This window comes from Ovis aries, chromosome 17 (genome assembly GCF_016772045.2).
Source record: "Ovis aries strain OAR_USU_Benz2616 breed Rambouillet chromosome 17, ARS-UI_Ramb_v3.0, whole genome shotgun sequence".
Taxonomy (NCBI): domain Eukaryota; kingdom Metazoa; phylum Chordata; class Mammalia; order Artiodactyla; family Bovidae; genus Ovis; species Ovis aries.
Genome location: NC_056070.1, coordinates 11,670,794 through 11,683,154, shown reverse-complemented (window position 1 = coordinate 11,683,154; position 12,361 = coordinate 11,670,794). Strand labels below are relative to the sequence as shown.

General features: G+C 40.2%; 1 protein-coding gene and 1 pseudogene across 1 annotated transcript in view; one reads left to right on the top strand and one right to left on the bottom strand.

The window, feature by feature from the left end:
* Positions 1–12,361, bottom strand: part of TTC29 (tetratricopeptide repeat domain 29) — a 272,705-nt gene that overhangs the window by 8,791 nt on the left and 251,553 nt on the right. The window lies entirely within an intron of this gene.
* On the top strand, positions 8,004–8,111 carry LOC114108892 (U6atac minor spliceosomal RNA; annotated as a pseudogene).

Here is a 12,361-nt window from a genome sequence, read left to right as displayed (position 1 = left end):
TGCTGGTCCTGCTATTGTCAAAAAGTTGATCACCTCCTGTTAAAAGACTGTGCTTTCTGTTGACCTTATCAAAATGTCTCAAAGGGTTTTGTCAAAAATAAAATTCAGATTGTGTTTTATGAAAATGATTAAGAATAAATACCATGTATGAAAACTGCTCGTATCTTCTGGGTGATTGTAGCATTATGACATTGTTAATGAGGAGCTTATATTTTACTTTTGCATTGCAGCACAATTTACTTAGACATAGATTCAATTTTAGTAGAAATTGCTCTTTCTCATGCTGAGAGTAGAGAGTCTCAGAAACTGATTTCCAAAAAATGAGAAGTCACTACCCCGCCCCATGTATTCAGAGCATATAGAATTAACACCATGGAAGTAAGCCCAGTATATCAGCATTGATACAGTAGTACATCTACAATGGCCTATTACAATGTGGTTTTCAAAGGTAACTCTACTGAGAACAGAGTCTATATACTGAAATTTGTCATTCACACTTGATAATCAGAAAATCACTTTAAATAAATAAATTAAAATTTAACTGCTTATCCTCTAGACAGCATTATATCATTTCATTCAGTTAATCACAACAGTAGAAACATTTTAAAGAAGTGAGTTGAATATATATATATATATATATATATATATATATATATATATACTTATAATCCTGAGTCCAATTGCCAATATAAGGCATATTTTAATAAACTTGACTTTTAACCTATGTCATTAGGAATGAGCTACAGATTAAGTAACAAAATGAAATTAGATCTTGGACAAAGATATTGACAGGGATGGTTTTATTATTTAAAATAACCTGTATAAAATTTTCACTAGAATCACATTACAAAAGCTTTCCTTTGGGAACCAAGATGATTTTGAAGCTATCTCAACTGAATGGCTCATCTCTGAATTATTATTCCCAGGAGTGGTGATGGGCTGGCACAGACATGTCCTTTCAGGCATGGTCCTCCTTGTAACTGATGGTGCGTACAATGGCTGGTCAGAGATGCAGCCTGTGAGCCTGGAGTGCAGCCAGACACACATTATGGCCTAATTAGCACTGTTCTCTCATCGACTGAACTCTTCAGCAAGGGGAATCTTCCTCATATTCCTTGTACTCACTCGCCTTTAGCCACCTCACTCGATACTCACAATGGAGGACGAGTGGGTATCGGTCAGGAGGAAGCAGATGGCACATTCAACTGGGATTCTGAAGAGACATTAATGCAGGGGCCGTTAAGAGACAAGGGCATTAAATGCTGAAGAGAGCGTGGAGAAAAGGGAACCCTCTTATACAGGTGGTGGGAATGCAAACTGATGCAACCACTCTGGAGAACAGTATGCTGCTGTTGCTGCTGCTAAGTTGAGTCAGTCGTGTCCGACTCTGTGTGAACCCATAGATGGCAGCCCACCAGGCTCCTCTGTCCCCGGGATTCTCCAGGCAAGATTACTGGAATGGGTTGCCATTTCCTTCTCTGGGAGAATAGTATAGAGATTCCTTAAAAAAGAAATAAAACTACCATACAACCCAGAAATTCCACTACTGGGCATATACTCTGAGGAGACCAGAATTGAAAAATACACAGGTACCCCAGCATTCACTGAAGCACTGTTTACAACAGATAGGACGTGGAAGCAACCTAGATGTCCATCGGCAGATGAATGGATAAGGAAGTTGTGGTATATATACACAGGGGAATATGATTCAGCTGTAAAAAGAAACGTATTTGAGTCAGTTCTAATGAGGTGGATGAACTTAGAACCTATTATACAGAGTTCTGAAGTAAGTCAGAACAAGAAAAACAAATATCACATATTAACACATATATATGGAGTCTAGAAGGATGGTACCAATAATCCTGTGTGCAGGGCAGCAAAGGAGACACAAAGAACAGACTTTTGGTCTCAGTGGAAGGAGAGGGTGGGATGCTTTGAGAGAATAGCATTGAAACATACACATTACCACATGTAACATATCCAGGGGAAGTTGGTTATACCACACAGGGCACCCAAAGCCAGCGCTTTGTGACAACTTGGAGGGCTGGGGGTGGAGGGAGGCAGGAGGGGGGTTCAGGCGGGAGGGGACATATGTATGCCTATGGACGATTCATGTTGATATATGGCAAAAACAATCACAATACTGTAATTATCCTCCAATTAAAATGAATTAAAAAGAAGAGAAGAGAGAGATAAGAGCAGAACTTGAACAACTAAGGATGCTGAGGCACTCGGGGACTGGCAGTGGAAGGATGCTACGCCATTACCTTCCCCAGGCCAAGAGTAAAGAGCAAGAGGAGGGAGTTATTGGACTTGGGAGTGAGGGATGAGAGTTTAGAACAGGGCTCACCCAACCGAGCCTAGAAGCGGCCGTGGTGTCACAGATGTCAGGACTGAGCTGAAGTCAGGGGTAAGTGCAAAACTCTTGACCTTTTTACCACATAACCTCTATTCCCTGGCTGATGACTCCTTTGGATAAATCCAAACTAGGAAGACAGAAGGCAATGAAACTGTGAGATGCAGTCTGAAGTCAGTCTCCTGGGATACACAGCAAAGTGTGAGAATGGATTTTGTGTGTGAGAGAGAAAGAAATTGCATATAATAATCACAAAGTGCAAATGTCACCAGTTTGGCCATGTGAGGCGTGGTTTAAGTGTCAACATCCTTGGTGGTAGCATACGACTTGATGCTTCTTCTTTTTCTTGATTTTCTTTCCCTTTTCTCTTTTCTTACCCCTCCCCCCGTTTTCGGTAATACTGGTTTGTCATTCATGGAACTTCTCATTTTATAGCCTATAACAATTCTGTGAACAAAAGCCTGAGATGACAGAGTTAATCCCACTTTACCACACAAACAAACCAAAAACAACAATGAAAACCAACCAAACAATCCCCACCCTTGACCAAAACAAAACCAAACCATCAACATTTTCTTGGTAATACTTTCCTACTTTTTGTTAACAAACAAGGTAATCTGTTCCATTGATGTTTTGAGGCAGAAATCATGATGTGGTTATTCCATATCTGATGAGTGTAACGTCAAGATACAACAAATTTTAAACCAGGACACATCTTTTAAGTTTGGGTAGATTTGGTAGATGCTCTTAAACTGACCTGTAGTCTTTTATATTGCAGGTTCTCAGTTCAGCTCAGTTCAGTCCCTCAGTCGTGTCTGACTGTTTACAACCCCATGGACTGCAGCACGTCAGGCCTCCCTGTTCATCACCAACTCCCAGAGTTCACTCAAACTCATGCCCATTGAGTCAGTGATGCCATCCAGCCATCTCATCCTCTGTCATCGCCTTCTCCTCCTGCCTTCAATCTTTCCCAGCATCAGGGTCTTTTCAAATAAGTCAGTTCTTTGCATCAGGTGGCCAAAGTACTGGAGTTTTAGCTTCAACATCAGTCCTTCCAATGAATATACAGGACTGATTTCCTTTAGGATGGACTGGTTGGATCTCCTTGCAGTCCACGGGACTCTCAAGAATCTTCTCCAACACCACAGTTCAAAAGCATCAAGTCTTCGGTGCTCAGTTTTCTTTATAGTCCAACTCTCACAACCATACATGACTACTGGAAAAACCATAGCCTTGACTAAATGGACCTTTGTTGGCAAAGTAATGTCTCTGCTTTTAATGGCAACCCACTCCAGTATCCTTGCCCAGAAAATCTCATGGACAGAGGAGCCTGGTGGGCTGCAGTCCATGGGGTCGCAAAGAGTTGGGCACAAATAAGCGACTAACACTAACATTAGATTGGTCATAACTTTTCTTCCAAGGAGCAAGAGTCTTTTAATTTCATGGCTGGAGTCACCATTGTGGTGATTTTGGAGACCCCCCCAAATAAAGTCTGTCACTGTTTCTCCATCTATTTGTCATGAAGTGATGGGACTGGATGCCATGATCTTAGTTTTCTGAATGTTGAGCTTTAAGCCAACTTCTTCACTCTCCTCTTTCACTTTCATCAAGAGGTTCCTTAGTTCTTCAATTTCTGCCATAACGGTGGTGTCATCTGCATATCTGAGGTTATTGATATTTCTCCCGGCAATCTTGATTCCAGCTTGGGCTTCTTCCAGCCCAGCATTTCTCATGATGTACTCTGCATAGAAGTTAAATAATCAGGGTGACAATATACAGCCTTGACATACTCCTTTTCCTATTCGGAACCAGTCTGTTGTTCCATGTCCAGTTCTAACTCTTGCTTCCTGACCTGCATACAGGTTTCTCAAGAGGCAGGTGAGGTGGTCTGGTATTCCCATCTCTCTCAGGATTTTCCACAGTTTATTGTGATCCACACAGTCAAAGGCTTTGGCATAGTCAATAAAGCAGAAATAGATGTTTATCTGGAACTCTCTTGCTTTTTCGATGATCCAGCAGATGTTGGCAATTTGATCTCTGGTTCCTCTGCCTTTTCTAAAACCAGCTTGAACATCTGGAAGTTCACGGTTCTTGTATTGCTGAAGCCTGGCTTGGAGAATTTTGAGCATTACTTTACTAGCTCGTGAGATGAGTGCAATTGTGTGGTAGTTTGAACATTCTTTAGCATTGCCTTTCTTTGGGACTGGAATGAAAACTGACCTTTTCCAGTCCTGTGGCCACTGCTGAGTTTTCCAAATTTGCTGGCATATTGAGTGCAGCACTTTCACAGCATCATCTTCCAGGATTTGAAATAGCTCAACTAGAATTCCATCACCTCCACTAGCTTTGTTCATAGTGATGTTTCCTAAGGCCTACTTGACTTTGCATTCCAGGATGTCTGGCTCTAGGTGAGTGATTATCTGGGTATTGAAGATATTTTTTGTATAGTGCTTCTGTGTATTCTTGCCACCTGTTCTTAATATCTTCTGTTTCTGTTAGGTCCATACCATTTCTGTCCTTTCTCGAGCTCATCTTTGCATGAAATGTTCCCTTGATATCTCTCATTTTCTTGAAAAGATCTCTAGTCTTTCCCATTCTATTGTGTTCCTCTATTTCTTTGCACTGATCACCAAGGAAGGCTATCTCTCCTTGCTATTCTTTGGAACTCGGCATTCAAATGGGTATATCTTTCCTTTTCACTTCTTTTCTTTTCTCAGCTATTTGTAAGGCCTCCTCAGACAGCCATTTTCTTTTTCCATTTCTTTTTCTTGGGGATGGTCTTGATCCCTGTCTCCTGTACAATGTCACGAACCTCCATCCATAGTTCATCAGGCACTCTGTCTATCAGATCTAATCCCTTGAATCTATTTCTCACTTGCACTGTATAATCGTCAGGGATTTGATTTAGGTCATACCATTACAAGTTCTGGTACATAGCAATTCCGCTTTCAAAGGCTTCCATTAATATTTGAAGTCTATTAAAATTTATACAAGGATCAGAAGTATATTCAAACTCAAAATTATAGCTTTTTTTCCCCCTTAAGCATCATTATCTTAAATACAGAATGGAGCCAGACCGGATGAAGAATTGAATTGATTACATTGACACAGTATTATCCTGCATTTCTTTTTCAAGATATCTAAACTTTTAATGAGAGTATCTGATTCACATCTATCAATCTGCCCTGACGCTTTCTTAAGATAAATAAATACAGTGGTGATGTCTTCATACCATTTTAAAAATTTCTCCAGTGAATGCCACATTACAGATTCTGCATTATTTTCTAGTCAAGATGGAATAAACCAAAATCAGATTAATGTTTTCCATGAAACAACCCCCTTTCTCCCTCCCAAACCCTGTAAATCTCCCACTCTAAATCTAGTAAATCAGAATCTGCAATTTAAAAGGATACCAAGGTCATCTGCTTGCTCACTAAAGTTTGACATTCACTGTTCTGTATAAATTTCTTCTTTCTTATATCTACTATTTAACATTGGAGCAAAACAGCCCATTTGGTAAGAGGAGGAAGGAGACCAGGTTGCCTTTTGTTCAGCTGCAACATTCAGATCATGAGTAAAAATGAAATTCGTTTCCATGGATTGAGAGTGTATTTTGTATGAGGAGATATGATAGAACCTTTCATATTTTATAAATTAAAAAATCATATCCTAATTATTGTCAGATATTGCATTTTATGGAACAGTAGATGAACAATGGGTGTGTTAGTTTCTGTTGTGCAGCAAGGTGATTCAGTTGTACACACATAATACATAGATACATATTCTTTTTCGTATTCTATTTGATGCATGTTAAATTGCTTCAGTTGTGTCTGACTCTTTGTGACCCCATGGACTGTAGCCCGCCAGGCTCCTCTGTCCATGGGGTTCTCAAAGCAAGAATACTGGAGTGGGTTGCTATGCCTCCCTCCGTGGGATCTTCCCGACCCAGGAATAGAACCCGCCTCTCCTGCATTGGCAGGCACGTTCTTTACCACTAGCACCAACTGGGAAGGCGATATTCACCCTCACTCCAGTGAATTCAAAAGGAGGAAGGTGAGTAACAGGAGAGCCTCTTAGGTAGCTGTATTGTGTTAGGCTCAGAGAGGAAGATTTATTTGACCTTGAGAAGAATTGCTGTGGAAAGGCTGTCAAGTTCCTAATTGTTGTTTGCCTATTTTCTAGTCTTCTAGAGATGGTTTCTAAAGTAGTGGTTTAAAAATTTGCAACATGCCCCAGAGATCTCCCTGAAGACCACTAACAGGACAATGGCTTGGGCAATGAGGAACTTAAGCCAGGGTTTCCATCGGGTGTGTTGCTGCCTTTATTTCATTATACTTTGACTCAACCCCTAATGGATTCAGCTTCATAAAGTCAGAAAAGAGAGAAAGAAAAGCAATTTATTCATGTTTTCACTGGAACTCGCTGCAGACATGAAATTTCTCTAAAAATGCAAATCATTTGGTGCAACACAAGAGAAACTCGGTAACTAAAGCTCTTAGAGGAAAGCCCTTTCCCAGAGCTAATGTTCTTCCGCCCAGTGATTGAATAAATCGATCCATTTATTACAACATCTTCACTTAAGTTTTTTTTCTTTTTAATCCCTAGATAAATGTGTCTAAGAGTACTAGAGGACTTTTCTTTATCACTAAGAGAAATTGATTACACTTGTTAATTTGGCTTTTAATCCTAGATATAGCAAAACAAATACCATAAACAAGTGTACAAGAAATCAATATAGATCTGTTCAATATCAGATTGATCAGAAAAGGATTTAGTAAGATTGTAAGATGTAAAATGCCAATGTACAAACAAAGCCCTTACTTATGTAATATGGCTTTAGACAAGCTCTGGATCTGAGAGAAACTATTTCTGAAAACAGAAATGGTGTGCTTTTGTTGCATTAGAGAGAAATCCCCAGAAGGCCTACCTATCCAAGGTATTTAATGTGAATATTTGTTTCTAAATGATTTCTTTTCTTTTGTCCAGCCAATCTTGTTAATTCACGGAGCACCCTATCGCAGGGTCTTCATGTACACTTAACAAGTGTAAGGTTGGTCATAAAAATAGATAAAACAACATTCTTAAAAGCTCAGATATCACAAGGAAAGGTTGTCAGCCATTCTTTTCAGAGAAGGTAAGGACAATGAGAAATAAAAAGTGTACGCAAAGGCTTCTGAAATGCTGCTTAGACCACCTCTGGGTCTAAAACCACAGGTGTTTTGTAGAACCCAAATAGCAATCCAATTGCTCAGTGAACACTTTTGATGAAGCATATTTTAAATTCCCCTTGTATAAAAATGAGTGAGAAGAAGATTAATGCTACTTTACTGTTCAAGTGACACAAATTTTGAACGGGGCTTTTCCAATAGTGGGTAGAGCTTATGTTGAACACACACTGTGTCTGTCCACTGGTAATCCCTTTTCAGTGTCATTCATTCAACAGATATTCACTGAGGACCACCTGAGTGAAAAACGAGAGTGACAGATGCTGGGGCACCGCTGGTGGCAGCGTTCAGGTGAGATGGATTCAGGAGCCCATGGCTGGGGAGAGGGTTGCAGCGGGGACTCAGCATGATTTTCTGCACTAGTGCCTGGTTTTCCGAGAAGCAGTGAGAGTCTTACGTACAACTTGTTAAAGCAATCAATAGCGCTATATGAAAGGAGAGAAGGTTAGCACTCCCCTGGACAAGGATGGAAGAGGTCCTCAGGCCTGCCAACACGCATATGCCTGCCAACAGAGGAGACGTGGGTTCAATCCCTGGGTCAGGAAGATGCTCCAGAGGAGGAAATGGCAACCCACTCCAGTATTCTTCCCTGGAGAATATCATGGACAGAGGAGACTGGCAGGCTACAGTCCAAGGAGTTGCAAAGAGTTGGTCAAGACTGAATGACTAAGCAACAAACAACTATGAGGGAAATACTAACACATTAAAAGAATACATATAAATGCATTTAAGTGCTTGTATCAGGGAACATAAGCCTGTTGGGTTTCCCATGGTCAGACTCAGAGTCTTTGATAGGTTGATTGGCGGGTCAAAAACTTGAGGAGCAAAGAATCTCGTGTTAGAGTTTGTATCCTTAATGTGTGTACATTACACACCTGAACGTGTATTTTGACTTGAAGATGTCATTTTTGAAAAAATTTTTGTGGTTTGAATATAAGTATGTAATCACAATTTTTTTGTAATCTTCAGATTATAGGCTTTTCTCTTCTGAAATGTAATATATTCATCCCTGTACCTTGCATGGTATCTTCAGTTCAGTTCAGTTCAGTTCAGTTCAGTCACTCAGTCGTGTCCAACTCTTTGCGATCCCATGAATCACAGCACACCAGGCCTCCCTGTCCATCACCAACTCTCGGAGTTCACCCAAACTCACGTCCATTGAGTCGGTGATGCCATACAGCCATCTCATCCCCTGTCGTCCCCTTCTCCTCCTGCCCCCAATCCCTCCCAGCATCAGTCTTTTCCAATGAGTCAACTCTTCCCATGAGGTGGCCAAAATATTGGAGTTTCAGCTTTAGCATCATTCCTTCCAAAGAACACCCAGGACTGATCTCCTTTAGAATGGACTGGCTGGATCTCCTTGCAGTCCAACAGACTCTCCAACACCACAGTTTAAAAGCATCAATTCTCCAGCGCTCAGCTTTCTTCACAGTCCAAATTTCACATCCACACATGACCACTGGAAAACTATAGCCTTGACTAGACGGACCTTAGTTGGCAAAGTAATGTCTCTGCTTTTGAATATGTTGTCTAGGTTGGTCATAACTTTTCTTCCAAGGAGTAAGTGTCTTTTAATTTCATGGCTGCAATCACCATCTGCAGTGATTTTGGAGCCCAGAAAAATAAAGTCTGACAGTGTTTCCCATCTATTTCCCATAAAGTGATGGGACCAGATACCATGATCTTAGTTTTCTGAATGTTGAACTTTAAGCCAACTTTTTCACTCTCTACTTTCACTTTCATCAAGAAGCTTTTTAGTTCCTCTTCACTTTCTGCCATAAGGATGGTGTCATCTGCATATCTGAGGTTATTGATATTTCTCCCAGTAATCTTGATTTCAGCTGTGCTTTCTTCCAGCCCAGTGTTTCTCATGATGTACTCTGCATAGACGTTAAATAAGCAGGGTGACAATATACAGCCTTGATGTACTCTTTCCTATTTGGAACCAGTCTGTTGTTCTATGTCCAGTTCTAACTCTTGCTTCCTGATCTGCATATAGGTTTCTCAAGAGGCAGGTCAGGTGGCCTGGTATTCCCATCTCTCTCAGAATTTTCCACAGTTTATTGTGATCCACACAGTCAAAGGCTTTGGCATAGTCAATAAAGCAGAAATGTTTTTCTGGAACTCTCTTGCTTTTTCCATGATCCAGTGGATGTTGGCAATTTGATCTCTGGTTCCTCTGCCTTTTCTAAAACCAGCTTGAACATCAGGAAGTTCACAGTTCGTGTGTTGCTGAAGCCTGGCTTGGAGAATTTTGAGCATTGCTTTACTAGCTCGTGAGATGAGTGCAATTGTGTGGTAGTTTGAGCCCTCTTTTGCATTGCCTTTCTTTGGGACTGGAATGAAAACTGACCTTTTCCAGTCCTGTGGCCACTGCTGAGTTTTCCAAATTTGCTGGCATATTGAGTGCAGCACTTTCACAGCATCATCTTCCAGGATTTGAAATAGCTCAACTAGAATTCCATCACCTCCACTAGCTTTGTTCATAGTGATGTTTCCTAAGGCCTACTTGACTTTGCATTCCAGGATGTCTGGCTCTAGGTGAGTGATTATCTGGGTATTGAAGATATTTTTTGTATAGTGCTTCTGTGTATTCTTGCCACCTGTTCTTAATATCTTCTGTTTCTGTTAGGTCCATACCATTTCTGTCCTTTCTCGAGCTCATCTTTGCATGAAATGTTCCCTTGATATCTCTCATTTTCTTGAAAAGATCTCTAGTCTTTCCCATTCTATTGTGTTCCTCTATTTCTTTGCACTGATCACCAAGGAAGGCTATCTCTCCTTGCTATTCTTTGGAACTCGGCATTCAAATGGGTATATCTTTCCTTTTCACTTCTTTTCTTTTCTCAGCTATTTGTAAGGCCTCCTCAGACAGCCATTTTCTTTTCCATTTCTTTTTCTTGGGGATGGTCTTGATCCCTGTCTCCTGTACAATGTCACGAACCTCCATCCATAGTTCATCAGGCACTCTGTCTATCAGATCTAATCCCTTGAATCTATTTCTCACTTGCACTGTATAATCGTCAGGGATTTGATTTAGGTCATACCATTACAAGTTCTGGTACATAGCAATTCCGCTTTCAAAGGCTTCCATTAATATTTGAAGTCTATTAAAATTTATACAAGGATCAGAAGTATATTCAAACTCAAAATTATAGCTTTTTTCCCCTTAAGCATCATTATCTTAAATACAGAATGGAGCCAGACCGGATGAAGAATTGAATTGATTACATTGACACAGTATTATCCTGCATTTCTTTTCAAGATATCTAAACTTTTAATGAGAGTATCTGATTCACATCTATCAATCTGCCCTGACGCTTTCTTAAGATAAATAAATACAGTGGTGATGTCTTCATACCATTTTAAAATTTCTCCAGTGAATGCCACATTACAGATTCTGCATTATTTTCTAGTCAAGATGGAATAAACCAAAATCAGATTAATGTTTTCCATGAAACAACCCCTTTCTCCCTCCCAAACCCTGTAAATCTCCCACTCTAAATCTAGTAAATCAGAATCTGCAATTTAAAAGGATACCAAGGTCATCTGCTTGCTCACTAAAGTTTGACATTCACTGTTCTGTATAAATTTCTTCTTTCTTATATCTACTATTTAACATTGGAGCAAAACAGCCCATTTGGTAAGAGGAGGAAGGAGACCAGGTTGCCTTTTGTTCAGCTGCAACATTCAGATCATGAGTAAAAATGAAATTCGTTTCCATGGATTGAGAGTGTATTTTGTATGAGGAGATATGATAGAACCTTTCATATTTTATAAATTAAAAAATCATATCCTAATTATTGTCAGATATTGCATTTTATGGAACAGTAGATGAACAATGGGTGTGTTAGTTTCTGTTGTGCAGCAAGGTGATTCAGTTGTACACACATAATACATAGATACATATTCTTTTTCGTATTCTATTTGATGCATGTTAAATTGCTTCAGTTGTGTCTGACTCTTTGTGACCCCATGGACTGTAGCCCGCCAGGCTCCTCTGTCCATGGGGTTCTCAAAGCAAGAATACTGGAGTGGGTTGCTATGCCTCCCTCCGTGGGATCTTCCCGACCCAGGAATAGAACCCGCCTCTCCTGCATTGGCAGGCACGTTCTTTACCACTAGCACCAACTGGGAAGGCGATATTCACCCTCACTCCAGTGAATTCAAAAGGAGGAAGGTGAGTAACAGGAGAGCCTCTTAGGTAGCTGTATTGTGTTAGGCTCAGAGAGGAAGATTTATTTGACCTTGAGAAGAATTGCTGTGGAAAGGCTGTCAAGTTCCTAATTGTTGTTTGCCTATTTTCTAGTCTTCTAGAGATGGTTTCTAAAGTAGTGGTTTAAAAAATTTGCAACATGCCCCAGAGATCTCCCTGAAGACCACTAACAGGACAATGGCTTGGGCAATGAGGAACTTAAGCCAGGGTTTCCATCGGGTGTGTTGCTGCCTTTATTTCATTATACTTTGACTCAACCCCTAATGGATTCAGCTTCATAAAGTCAGAAAAAGAGAGAAAGAAAAGCAATTTATTCATGTTTTCACTGGAACTCGCTGCAGACATGAAATTTCTCTAAAAATGCAAATCATTTGGTGCAACACAAGAGAAACTCGGTAACTAAAGCTCTTAGAGGAAAGCCCTTTCCCAGAGCTAATGTTCTTCCGCCCAGTGATTGAATAAATCGATCCATTTATTACAACATCTTCACTTAAGTTTTTTTTTCTTTTTAATCCCTAGATAAATGTGTCTAAGAGTACTAGAGGACTTTTCTTTATCACTAAG